Raw genomic sequence first — 14,336 nt, forward strand, 5'->3', positions numbered from 1 at the left:
TATTACACAGAAATTTTATTATGCACCTCTTTTTCTATATAAAATTGGTGTTAGGGCTCATTCACACGACCGTATGAATGGGTTCGCCAAATTGCGGACCTATTCATTTCAATGCGGCCGCAAAAGATGCGTAGTTCCGTTCCGTGGCCCCTCAAAAAAGTTAGAGTAAGTCCTATTCTTGTCCTCAATTGCAGACAAGAATAGGCATTTCTATCATAGTGGCAGCCATGTGCTGTCTGCAAAATACGGAATGCACATGGTCCGGTATCCGTTTTGTGAATGCGCAATTTTTGGACCGCAAAACACTATGGTCATGTGAATGAGCCATTAGGGGTAATGAAACAGATGTAGACTTTCTGCGTACTATTTTGAGCTGTTTGAAGATTCAGGTATTTTGGAACCCAGTGCTCAATGTAGTAGAAGATAAGTACAGGTTGGAGCAGCGATGTGCTGTGCAGAGCTCCTGCCTGTCCTCGCTGTGCTCCGCTAGAACCTGCATCGAATATCGGTGTAGAGCAGGGATGCCCAACCTGCGGCCCTCCAGCTGTTGCAAAACTACAACTCCCAGCATGCCTGGACAGACTACAGCTATTAGGGAATGCTGGAAGTTGTAGTTTTGCAACAGCTGGAGGGCCGCAGGATGAGCATCCCTGGTGTAGGGTAGCCTGCAGTCTTCTTCTTATGGCAGAGCTTTTAGTGAAGGGTACGGGCAGAAGCAGAGAGATGTGCTCCTCTCAGGTCCACGCTCACTACATTGTATATAATACAAATCAGCACACATACATATCTGCAGTGTATGGATTTTCTTTGTGCTGTAGTGCATAGCGCTCAGGAGACCGGAACCTCGAGGGCCTCTTTTTGTGACAAAATTGAAAAGCAATAATTAGACTACATTAGAAAAATTATTTTTAGGCTATTACTATTTATGTACATTTAAAGGAAAAAATATATGTATTCACTGTTAAATGATATATGGCCGGTAGTATTGTTCGTAAATCCTTAGGAGTTTGTGACTTACCCAGAAGTTATGACATTTATGACATAGTGCTCAATAAACAGGAAGGTGCAGCAGACCAGTGCATTCTTTACAATAGCATCTATGAATGCTGTTACCGCACATCTTATTATCCAACCTCCGTGGGAAATGGACTAAATATCGACACCTTGAGAACAGGCCAAGGGAGACAGTACTGAGAATTGTGTCTCCATCTACACTGAATAATCCTCTAAACATGCATGTCTGACTGTACAAAGCAAACAGGACAAAACCAAACCAACGAGCCGGATGTGTTTAATTAGAAACTGTGACGTGACTGTAAATGTCACCATTATTTACCATACAAAATCTCAGACTTTATCACAAAGTTTATTTCTGTCTTCTTGGTCACCCGTCAACAATCTTGGATCTAACCTGCATATGTTAAGCTACATTAACTGATAAATATGGCAGAAAGGAGCAAATGTCCAAAGTCTGCTTTGGGTAATCCATTTTTGTCAGAAGGGTTTCTGATGAGTAGCTGAACACAGAGAACCCCAGCAATCAGCTCAAAACTGCTAGAAACCAGGCTACAAGTTTTCTACAGCACCTCCAGAGGGCAAATTAAGTATTACAAGAGTAATGCATGGACATACTGGAACTTCAAGGGAAAAATATGCTCTTTGTAGCCACTTTCTGCTCTTTCTGATAAATCAGAGACATGAGTGGGTGACCCCACTATAACTCAAGTTTTCTAATAAGACATAATGGGTTTCCTAAACCTCTTTAAATGTTATCCATTATGGACGCGGGTTTCCTGCAGGCTATTTCTTGGGAATGCCCCACTGGTTATTGAGAGTTTTTTAAGTAACTATACATTAGGGAATTCAAGTATGTAATTCTGTAAAATATTCTTTAAATTAGCTCCAAAGGTGAAAACTTGACTTAGGAGAATGTAAAGACAAACTTCACTGCTGCATGGTTAGTAACATAGTAACATAGCACATAAGGCCGAAAAAAGACATTTGTTCATCCAGTTCGGCCTGTCATCCTGCAAGTTGATCAAGAGAAAAAAAAATAAAAACCTGTGAGGTAGAAGCCAATTTTTCCCACTAATTCCTTCCCGACTCCAATCAGGCAATCAGAATAACTCCCTGGATCAACGACCCCTCTCTAGTAGCTATAGCCTGTAATATTATTACACTCCAGAAATACATCCAGGCCCCTCTTGAATTCCTTTATTGTACTCACCATCACCACCTCCTCAGGCAGAGAGTTCCACAGTCTCACTGCTCTTACCGTAAAGAATCCTTTTCTATGTTTGTGTACAAACCTTCTTTCCTCCAGACGCAGAGGATGTCCCCTCGTCACAGTCACAGTCCTGGGGATAAATAGATGATGGGATAGATCTCTGTACTGACCCCTGATATATTTATACATAGTAATTAGATCTCCCCTCAGTCGTCTTTTTTCTAAAGTGAATAACCCTAATTTTGATAATCTTTCAGGGTACTGTAGTTGCCCCATTCCAGTTATTACTTTAGTTGCCCTCCTCTGGACCCTCTCCAGCTCTGCTATGTCTGCCTTGTTCACAGGAGCCCAGAACTGTACACAGTACTCCATGTGTGGTCTGACTAGCGATTTGTAATATGTTAGGACTATGTTCTTATCACGGGCATCTATGCCTCTTTTGATGCAACCCATTATCTTATTGGCCTTGGCAGCAGCTGCCTGACACTGGTTTTTGCAGCTTAGTTTGCTGTTTATTAAAATTCCTAGGTCCTTTTCCATGTCAGTGTTACCCAGTGTTTTACCATTTAGTATGTACGGGTGACTTGCATTATTCCTTCCCATGTGCATAACCTTACATTTGTCAGTGTTAAACCTCATCTGCCATTTATCTGCCCAAGCCTCCAATCTATCCAGATCCCTCTGTAGTAGTATACTGTCCTCTTCAGTGTTAATTACTTTACACAGTTTAGTGTCATCTGCGAACATTTTTATTTTACTATGCAAGCCTTCTACAAGATCATTAATATATTGAAGAGAATAGGGCCCAATACTGACCCCTGAGGTACCCCACTAGTGACAGTGACCCAATCTGAGTGTGTACCGTTAATAACCACCCTCTGTTTTCTATTACTGAGCCAGTTACTTACCCACATACAGACGTTTTCTCCCAGTCCGAGCATTCTCATTTTATATACTAACCTTTTATGTGGTACAGTGTCAAATGCTTTGGAGAAGTCCAGATATACAACATCCATTGATTCGCCGCTGTCAAGTCTGGAACTTACCTCCTCATAGAAACTGATTAAATTAGTTTGACATGACCGATCCCTCACGAAGCCATGCTGATATGGCGTTATTTGCTTATTTCCGTTAAGATGCTCTAAGATAGCATCTCTTAGAAAACCTTCAAACTGTTTACCCACAACAGATGTAAAACTTACCGGCCTATAGTTTCCAGGCTCTGTTTTTGGACCCTTTTTGAATATTGGCACCACATTTGCTATGCGCCAATCCTGTGGAACACTCCCTGTCAGTATAGAGTCCGCAAATATCAGAAATAAGGGTCTGGCTATGACATTACTTAATTCCCTTAGGATACGGGGGTGTATGCCATCCGGTCCTGGCGATTTGTCTATTTTAATCTTTTTAAGTTGCTGTTGTACTTCTTCCTGTGTCAGACAGGACACTTTTAATGGGGAATTTATTTCAACATTCAGCATTTCATCTGACGGTTTATTTTCCTCAGTGAATACATTGGAGAAAAAAAAATATTTAACAGCTTTGCTTTCTCCTCGTTGCTCTCTGCGACTCCCCCCTCATTACTCTTTAAAGGGCCGACACCTTCAGATTTATACTTTTTAACATTTATATAATTGAAGAACATTTTAGGGTTAGTTTTACTCTTTTTGGCAATTAATCTCTCAGTCTCTAGTTTGGCCGCTTTTATTTGTTTTTTACATGTTCTATTTTTTTCCTTATAGTTTTTCAGTGCTTCCGTGCTACCCTCCTTAGTGTTTTATATGCTTTCTTTTTGTCATTTATTGCTTTCTTTACAGTTCTGTTTATCCACATTGGTTTCTTTTTGTTTCTTAACCTTTTATTCCCATACGGTATGTACCTCTCACAATGAGATTTTAGGATGCTTTTAAAGATATCCCATTTTGTGGCTGTATTTTTATTTTTGAGGACTTTGTCCCAGTTAGTTATGCCTATTGTTCCTCCCTGTAGAAATGCTTGTTTGAACGATTATTGGAAGGTTATTACTTTATGGTCACTATTTCCCAGGTGTCCCCCAACCTGCATGTCTGTTGTTCTGTCAGGTCTATTGGTTAATACTAAGTCCAGTATGGCCGTCTCTCTAATCGGGTCCTGAACCAGTTGGGAGAGGTAATTGTCTTTGGTTATTGCCAAGAACCTGTTTCCTTTATGAGATATACAAGTTTCAGTGTCCCAGTCTATATCTGGGTAGTTGAAATCCCCCATAATAACCACCTCATTATGATTTGCCACCTTTTCTGTGGACTCTGGTATATTAGGTGGTTTATAATAAAACTCCTATTAGTAATTTATTATTGTTTTTTGCCTCCATGTATTTCTACCCACAGTGACTCCACATGTTCATGTCCCTCACTTATATATTCCCGGAGTGTGGGCTTTAGACAGGACTTTACATAAAGGCAGACCCCTCCCCCTCTCCGGTTTTGACAATCCTTTCTAAACAGACTGTAACCCTGTACCTTAACCGCCCAGTCATAGCCATCATCCAGCCATGTCTCAGTTATTCCCACTATGTCATAGTCCTCCTCACACATCACTAATTCCAGTTCCCCAGTTTTATTAGTCAGGCTTCTGGCATTAGTATACATACATTTAGGAGGTTTATGTATATTTTTTACCCTACACCTTTCCTTCTGAACTGTTCTAGTCCCTCCTTCCATTCCTCCCCCAGTCCCACTACCTTTACTTTACTAAAAATCTGTGGCTTTTCTTATCCATTTCGATGTTAGAGATTCTGGGTGACATAAACCTACTAAGTCATGAAGGTTTGACATGCCGGGAGCCTTAATAATGTGAAATTCACCTTTAATTTGGCATATATACTGCAATAGCAGACAATCAGCCATAATCTGATGCAGCTTAGACCAGGGGTGGATGGGCTATAGACCCTACAGTTAAATTTCCCAGGGGGCTGATGCTCAGAGGGCCACCCAAGCCTTTTTCACGGCTGCTGGCCAGGTACAAAATGATCTGACGCTCTCAGCATTAATTGATATAGGGGTTTATGCACCTGACCGGTGGCACTATTGTATTTGGTTCTGCTAGGAAGGTATTTTCTGTTGCACTGTGGTATTTTTTTCTGCTTGGGCGGTATTTAGTGCTGCACTGTGGAATTTAATTCGATTAGGGTGGTATGCTGCACACTACGGTATTGTAGGCCCCTCCTACTGCTTTTGTCCCTTCCTATTTGTGTTGGCCCACCTTCTGTCAATTTGGACCTGCCAAAGTTTACGTTTTTTCAAGGGCCACTTTAAGTTCGCAGTCCGCCCCGGGGTACACAATGACAGCAAACAGGAACTTGGTCGTGACTCTTGGTCAAGTCTCTGCCTATGATCAGTATTAGGCCTCTTTCACATGAACGTATTCGTTCCATGGCCGTATTGCGGGCCGCATACGGCGGTTCCGCATTACACAGGTCACCAGCCGTGTGCATTCCGCAAATCCGGAGATGCGGTGCGGAACGGAACGTAAGCATGGAACGGAACCCCACGGAAGCACTACGGAGTGCTTCTGTGGTGTTCCGTTCCGTGCTTCCGTTCCACAAAAATGTAGAACTTGTTCTATCTTTTTGCGGAACAGACGCATTGCGGACCCCATTCAAGTGAATGGGTCCGCGATCTGCATGCGGCTGCCCCACGGTCGATGCCCATGCATTCACACGGCCGTGTGAAAGAGGCCTTAGGCCGCTTGCACACGACCGTATGTATTTTGCAGTCCGCAAAAAACAGATCCGCAGAAGATACGGATGACATCCATGTGCATTCCTTATTTTGTGGAATGAAACAGCTGGCCCCTAATAGAACAGTACTATCCTTGTCCGTAATGCGGACCATAATAGGACATGTTCAATTTTTGGGGCGGAACAGAAATACGGAAACGGAATGCACACGGAGTACCTTCCATTTTTTTTGCAGACCCATTGAAATAAATGGTTCCGTATACGGTCCGCAAAAAAAACTGAACGGAATGAAAATATGTTCATGTGAAAGAGGCCTTAGGTAATGTAGTGCCCCCTGACCTTTTTATGATGAAGTCATGACATTTTCTGCGATTATACTTTCAGAACATGAAGAAATTACATTATGATGGCCCAGACTTTTAAATCTGTTCTTGAATATCAAAGGGCCCCTTCTTCTTCATGGTTCAGTAATAATCTTCTTCACAAACAGCCCAACTCTAAATTTTCTTAGCAAGGACATATCTCTTTCTAGCCCTCCAGCAATGTCAGTGTTGTTTTAGCCTGTCTACATGTCAGCCATTGGCTTCTGATTGTTATGTTGATGTTTTCCCAAAGTGTAACTCTATCTTATCTGAAATCGCCCAGCTGAACTTGAAGCAGCAAGAAAGTTAAAGGGTTAGGGTACTTTTACACTTGCGTTGCTGGATTCCGGCAGGCAGTTCCATCGCCGGAACTGACTGCCGGATCAGGCAATCTGTATGCAAATGGAAACCATTTGTAGATGGATGCGGATCCATCTCACAAATGCATTGCAATACCGGATCCGTCTCTCCAGTGTCATCCGGAAAAATGGATCCGGTATTTTTATTTTTTTTACATTTTTAAAGGTCTGCGCATGCACAGAACGGAATACCGGATCCATCAATGTGGCAATTTTAATGCCAGTTCCGGCACTAATACATTCCTATGGGGAAAAAAATGGCGGATCCGGCATTCCAGCAAGTGTTCAGGATTTTTGGCCGGAGAGAAAAATGCAGCATGCTGCATTTTTTTCTGCGTCCAAATACCATAAAAGGACTGAACTGAAGACATCCTGATGCATCCTGAACGGATTGCTTTCCTTTCAGAATGCATTAGGATAAAATTGATCAGTTTTTTACCTGTATTGAGCCCCTAGGACGGAACTCAATACCAGAAAACTTTTACGCAAGTGTGAAAGTAGAAGGAAGATAGTAAACGGCGGCTCACCTTCTGACTGGTGATGTATAGGTGCTCCAAACTAGTGCTGCGTCCTATTCACCAAGTAGAAGAAAATTGAGAAGATGGATGGGCACTCTGATAGATGGGATCACATAGATTCCAGATACAATAAATGAAATTTCAATAGTAATAGGTAAAATCAATATCGATAAAATCAGTAAACATGCAAATGCTGGATACAGAAACCCTGGGGAAAATAGAAAAAATTATATGTTAAAAAAAAATTGTTGTTAACATTTTTTTTTAAAAAACAATAGAATGCGAGATAATTTCCAGAATGTCAAATGGTGCAGAGGACTTGAGGGTAGGATGAGTCCAGATCATAGACTGCACCTAAATTATTGCAATATGGAATCAGCGTAGTAGACCTTGTGATGTTATGGACGTCTTATGCAATGGCACATAAAATGAGCAAAAAAATCTAAGCAGGACATATAGGTCTTCAAGTGTGAAAGTACCCTTATCCGATATATTTCAAAATCTTGGACAACCTCTAGAATAACTTAAAATAAAAAAACAAGTGATACTCACCCGCTTCTCCAGCGCCGTGCTCTACTGTGCTGGTCCGGGCCTGTTTGTTTATAGCCGAGGACGGTTGTTTGTAAACAAATAACACAACGAGGGCCGAAGCAGCACAACAAAGAACAGCGCTGGAGGAACAGGTGTCACTTGTTTGTTTTTTTAAGCTATTTTAGGAGTTTTCCAAGCTTTCTGACAACCCCTTTAAATATTCACATAAACTGGGTTCATACAAGTCACAGCATTTTTTGTATTTACGGGCACAGGCATATAATCTTTACAGATTCAGACAAAACAAGAATTTTGTTTAGACTTTACAGTAGAAAACACAGAAGAAAACATGATTAGATAATCTTTTTCTGAGAGTAAAACAGCAACAGGAAGCTTCATGGTCTGTGCATTATACAGTGTACAGCATTAGTGATAGGTGAGGGAATTCATTCAGTATTGCTTTAAGAGAAATTCCCTACGTTATTAATGTTGGTTAGGTAGAACTGGACCAAACGAATACCAGGGGATATTCCAGTAAGCCCAGACTGGAACATAAAGAGTCCTGCCACCAGCCTGTGTCCTGCTACCTGCTATCAACATGTGCCCTTTTACCTGTTACCAGTCCGTGCCCTGCTACCAGTTACCACCATGTGTCCTGTTGCCTGCTATCAGCTTGTGCCCTTCTACCAGTTACCGCCATGTGTCCTGCTACCTGCTATCAGCATGTTCCCTTCTACCAGTTGCCACGTGTCCTGCTACCTGCTATCAGCCTGTGCCCTTCTACTAGTTACCAGCCTGTGACCTGCTACCAGTTACCACCAGGTGTCCTGCTACCTGCTATCAGCCTGTGCCCTTCTACTAGTTACCACCATGTGTCCTGCTATCTGCTATCAGTCTGTGCCCCTCTACCAGTTACCGCCACGTGTCCTGCTACCTGCTATCAGCATGTGCCCTTCTACTAGTTACCGCCATGTGTCCTGCTACCTGCTATCAGCATGTTCCCTTCTACCAGTTGCCACGTGTCCTGCTACCTGCTATCAGCCTGTGCCCTTCTACTAGTTACCAGCCTGTGACCTGCTACCAGTTACCACCAGGTGTCCTGCTATCTGCTATCAGCCTGTGCCCTTCTACCAGTTACCAGCATGTGTCCTGCTACCAGCATTATTCTTGCTACCAGTTACCAATTCTGGTTTTATGCTCCAGTCCTGTGCCTACAGTTCAGTTCTGGTACTCCGAAGTTACAAACTGAACCCTGAATTCCACAGTTAGAAACTGATCTCTGCTTTTCCACTGAACTCTGGTACTTCACAGTTTTGTACTTGACCTTCCCTGTTTGTTCCTGACTGTCTGGTTACTTCACTGTGTTCACACTTCACCTTACCATTTTGTTATTGCTGTTACGTCAACCTAAGGATCAATTTCTAAGAATTTCTTGTCTTGAACGTTACCTGTGCTAAAACCTGAAATCTTACCTGATGACTGTATTATTAGTATGCAATAAAGTAACAGCTATCTTCTGCATTCCTGTAGGCTTTGAATGGAGTTGCAGTGTACATGCTTGACAACGGTGGTGGTCCCAGCAGTCAGAAAGGTATCATCTATCCTGTTGACATCCTGTCACTGTCTCTGTAAGAAAGAGCCTACGTCAGGTGAGAGGAAAACCCCCCAGGAGAATATTATGTATTATCCAAATGAGTTTACAGCAAAATTTCCCAAATAAGTCTTTGCAGTTTCACAAAAAATGGTTACTTCCAACTGCTTGAGAGTTCAGTGGAGTCATATTTAAAGGGGTTGTCTGAGATTATTTAAAATCTCAGACAAGCCCTAGAATAGCTTAAAATTAAAAACCAAGTGATACTTATCCAGCGCTGTTCTCTGCGGTGCTGGTCCAGTCCTCCCCATGCTGTTTGCTTAGAATCAGTAGTGGCAATGTGCCTGGACAAGGCATGTAGCCACTGCAGCCAATCACTGTCTCAGTTGTAGACAAATGAGGTCAGTGATTGGCTGCAGTGGCCATGTACCTTATCCAAGCACATCACCGCTAAAGTTTATAAACTGACAGCACTAGGGGGACTAGACCACCACTGCAGAAAAGGCACCAGAGAAACTGGTATTGTAACACCTGTAGATAGTGTGACACAGTGATAGGTTTTGTTTGGGAAAACAGGTATTTTCCTCCCAGCATGTGCTGCTGGGCTGATTTACAGCCAGGTGAGGTCAAATACCAGACCGGATTTTAAGTGCCATCCAGGTTTTGGCAGCACCTGGCTGTCCTTAAATAGGCAGCTATGCTCAGAAGCCGTGACTCTGTGTTGGGATCTGGGAGCCTTGTGTCTGGATGAAGGCTTGCTACCTGTTTGACGTGAGAAAAGGTTGGTGCTGCTATGGTCGCATGGTGTGAATTACCACCAACACCACAAGGTGACTTTGTTTTCGTTTCAATAGTTTTTATTACAGTTTTACAATTACAAGGGATATATCGGGCAAACCCGATGCATATAGATACAAGAAAATTACATAGTAACTTGATAACAGTAACTAAAGTGGTGCTCCTAGAAAGGAGAACCTACTAAGTGTATAATCAACTTGTAATGCCTGAAAGGGAAGAATATTAGTTGCACAGAAGAAAATGGCTACCTAAACCGAGTCCAAGGAGCCCAATGGCAAAGTCGACACAGCTAAACCTGTGTACTTTTGGGAATCTAGCTGGGATCGAAAAAAGACCTGTGGGGAACAATACGAGGAAGTCGACCAAAGGTTCCAGTTTAGTTGAAATCTAACATATCCCCCTCTGCCCATAGAAATAACCTTATCATAAGGGTAAGTAGTGTTTAGTGCAGATCTTAAGTCAGAGAGGTCTGGAGTGTCAGGAGTCTTCCATTTCCGTAGCAGTAGCAATTTTGCCGTAACACAAAATATACAGGAGGCAGGAGGTCAACTCCTATAAATAGAAGGACCAGTTGCGGAGACCAGGTTAACTCAAATGGCATAATTCGGGCCAACAGGTCTCGGCAAGCGGACCAATATCCTTGGATACTAGGGCATAGCCACAGGATATGGAACAAGGTACCCTTACATCCGCAACCTCTCCAACATCGGTTAAAAACAGATGCATACATAAGCGCCAATCTGTCTGGGGTGTAATACCATTGAAGAACCATTTTTAACGCTGATTCTACATGGAATGTGCATTTCAAGTGTTTATAAATCATTCTGAGGGCATGCAGCCAATCCGCTTCAGAGAAAGACATGTTCAGATCCTACCGAAAGAAGTGTATTTGACCATGGTTAGCGGCATACAGAGACACTATGGTAAATAGTACATTATTGAGAGTGCATATCAGTATAACAAACCGTCCATGGGGGTCTATATAGTCAGCTACATGGGAAAATGCTGCCGTATTTTTAATAGCTAACATGACCCCTCTAGATTTGGAGTGAAAATGCGATTGAAAAATATGCGGAAACTGTATATGCCTCAGCCTGAAAGCATCACGCTGAAGCAAATGCATCTCCTGCACCCCCAAAACATCACAATGTAATACTTTAGATTCTTCCACAGGTACACTCTGTGCATTGCGCTGTTTAAGCCATTGGCATTTATGCTAGCAAATGTAATTACCATGATAGGTTAAAATAAACAGCATTATGTGACTAGCAGGTAATAAGAGAGAAACCAGACACAGAACGTCTCCCAGTGAGGACGTCTGCATCAAAAGGACATAGGTAGCACAAAAAAAACAGGCATTGTATGAGCACCTAGAGAACTTAACCCCCAAGAACACAGGAGGTAGGACAACAAACTTAAACAAAGGTAGAACATATAAAGAAAAAATTAGTTGCTGGTGGCTCACCTGACCAGTACAATGTATAGGTGCTCTAGGTTTAGACTGATTCACCCAATCAGAAAGGAAGGTTATGCAATAGAAGAGTATAATGGAAACCGTCACTCTACATCTGGCGATAACACTTTAACCGCCTCCAGACCGCCTAACGCAGGATCGCGTTCCGGAGGCGGCAGCTCTGCGCACAGTCACGCATATACGCGTCATCTCGCGAGACGCAAGATTTCCTGTGAATACGCGCACATAGGCGCGCGCGTTCACAGGATCGGAAGGTAAGCGAGTGGATTTCCAGCCTGCCATCGGCGATCGTTCGCTGGCAGGCTGGAGATGCGATTTTTTTAACCCCTAACAGGTATATTAGATGCTGTTTTGATAACAGCATCTAATATACCTGCTACCTGGTCCTCTGGTGGTCCCTTTTGCTTGGATCGACCACCAGAGGACACAGGCAGCTCAGTAATAAGTAGCACCAGACACCACTACACTACACACCCCCCCTGTCACTTATTAACCCCTTGTTAACCCCTGATCACCCCATATAGACTCCCTGATCACCCCCCTGTCATTGATCACCCCCCTGTCATTGATCACCCCCTTGTAAGGCTCCATTCAGACGTCCGTATGTTTTTTACGGATCCACAGATACATGGATCGTATCCGCAAAACACATAAGGACCTCTGAATGGAGCCTTACAGGGGGGTTATCACCCCATATAGACTCCCTGATAATCCCCCTGTCATTGATCACCCCCCTGTAAGGCTCCATTCAGACGTCCGTATGTTTTTTACGGATACATGGATCGGATCCGCAAAACACATACGGACGTCTGAATGGAGCCTTACAGGGGGGTGATCAATGACAGGGGGGTGATCACCCCATATAGACTCCCTGATCACCCCCCTGTCATTGATCACCCCCCTGTTATTGATCACCCCCCTGTAAGGCTCCATTCAGACGTCCGTATGTTTTTTACAGATGCACGGATACATGGATCGGATCCGTAAAACACATACGGACGTCTGAATGGAGCCTTACAGGGGGGTGATCAATGACAGGGGGGTGATCACCCCATATAGACTCCCTGATCACCCCCCTGTCATTGATCACCCCCCTGTCATTGATCACCCCCCTGTAAGGCTCCATTCAGATGTCCGTATGTTTTTTACAGATCCACGGATACATGGATCGGATCCGCAAAACACATACGGACGTCTGAATGAAGCCTTACAGGGGGTGATCAATGACAGGGGGGTGATCACCCCATATAGACTCCCTGATCACCCCCCTGTCATTGATCACCCCCCTGTAAGGCTCCATTCAGACATTTTTTTGGCCCAAGTTAGCGGAATTTTTATTTTTTTTTCCTTACAAAGTCTCATATTCCACTAACTTGTGTTAAAAAATAAAATCTCACATGAACTCACCATACCCCTCACGGAATCCAAATGCGTAAAAAATTTTAGACATTTATATTCCAGACTTCTTCTCACGCTTTAGGGCCCCTAAAATGCCAGGGAAGTATAAATACCCCACATGTGACCCCATTTCGGAAAGAAGGGGGTCACCTAGGCTGCAAAAAAGTGTCACACATGTGGTATTGCCGTACTCAGGAGAAGTTGGGCAATGTGTTTTGGGGTGTCATTTTACATATACCCATGCTGGGTGAGAGAAATATCTTGGCAAAAGACAACTTTTCCCATTTTTTTATACAAAGATGGCTTTCGACCAAGATATTTATCTCACCCAGCATGGGTATATGTAAAATGACACCCCAAAACACATTGCCCAACTTCTCCTGAGTACGGCAATACCATATGTGTGACACTTTTTTGCAGCCTAGGTGGGCAAAGGGGCCCACATTCCAAAGAGCACCTTTCGGATTTCACCGGCTATTTTTTTACAGATTTTGATTTCAAACTACTTCGCACGCATTTGGGCCCCTAAAATGCCAGGGCAGTATAACTACCCCACAAGTGACCCCATTTTGGAAAGAAGACACCCCAAGGTATTTCGTGATGAGCATAGTGAGTTCATGAAAGTTTTTTTTTTGTCACAAGTTAGTGGAATATGAGACTTTGTAAGAAAAAAAAAAATCATCATTTTCCGCTAACTTGTGACAAAAAATAAAAAGTTCTATGAACTCACTATGCCCATCAGCGAATACCTTAGGGTGTCTACTTTCAGAAATGGGGTCATTGTGGGGTGTTTGTACTGTCTGGCCATTGTAGAACCTCAGGAAACATGACAGGTGCTCAGAAAGTCAGAGCTGCTTCAAAAAGCGGAAATTCACATTTTTGTACCATAGTTTGTAAACGCTATAACTTTTACCCAAACCATTTTTTTTTACCCAAACATTTTTTTTTATCAAAGACATGTAGAACAATAAATTTAGAGAAAAATGTATATATGTCGTTTTTTTTTGCAAAATTTTACAACTGAAAGTGAAAAATGAATTTTTTTTGCAAAAAAATCGTAAAATTTCGATTAATAACAAAAAAAGTAAAAATGACAGCAGCAATGAAATACCACCAAATGAAAGCTCTATTAGGCCTCCTGCACACGACCGTTGTGTGCACCCGTGGCCGTTGTGCCGTCTTCCGTTTTTTTTCGCGGACCCATTGACTTTCAATGGGTCCGTGGAAAAAACGGAAAATGCACCGTTTTGCAGCCGCATCCCTGATCCGTGTTTCCTGGCCGTGAAAAAAATATGACCTGTCCTATTTTTTTCACGGCCAACGGTTCACGGACCCATTCAAGTCAATGGGTCCGTGAAAG

This window comes from Bufo bufo, chromosome 3 (assembly GCF_905171765.1).
Source record: "Bufo bufo chromosome 3, aBufBuf1.1, whole genome shotgun sequence".
NCBI classification, from domain to species: domain Eukaryota; kingdom Metazoa; phylum Chordata; class Amphibia; order Anura; family Bufonidae; genus Bufo; species Bufo bufo.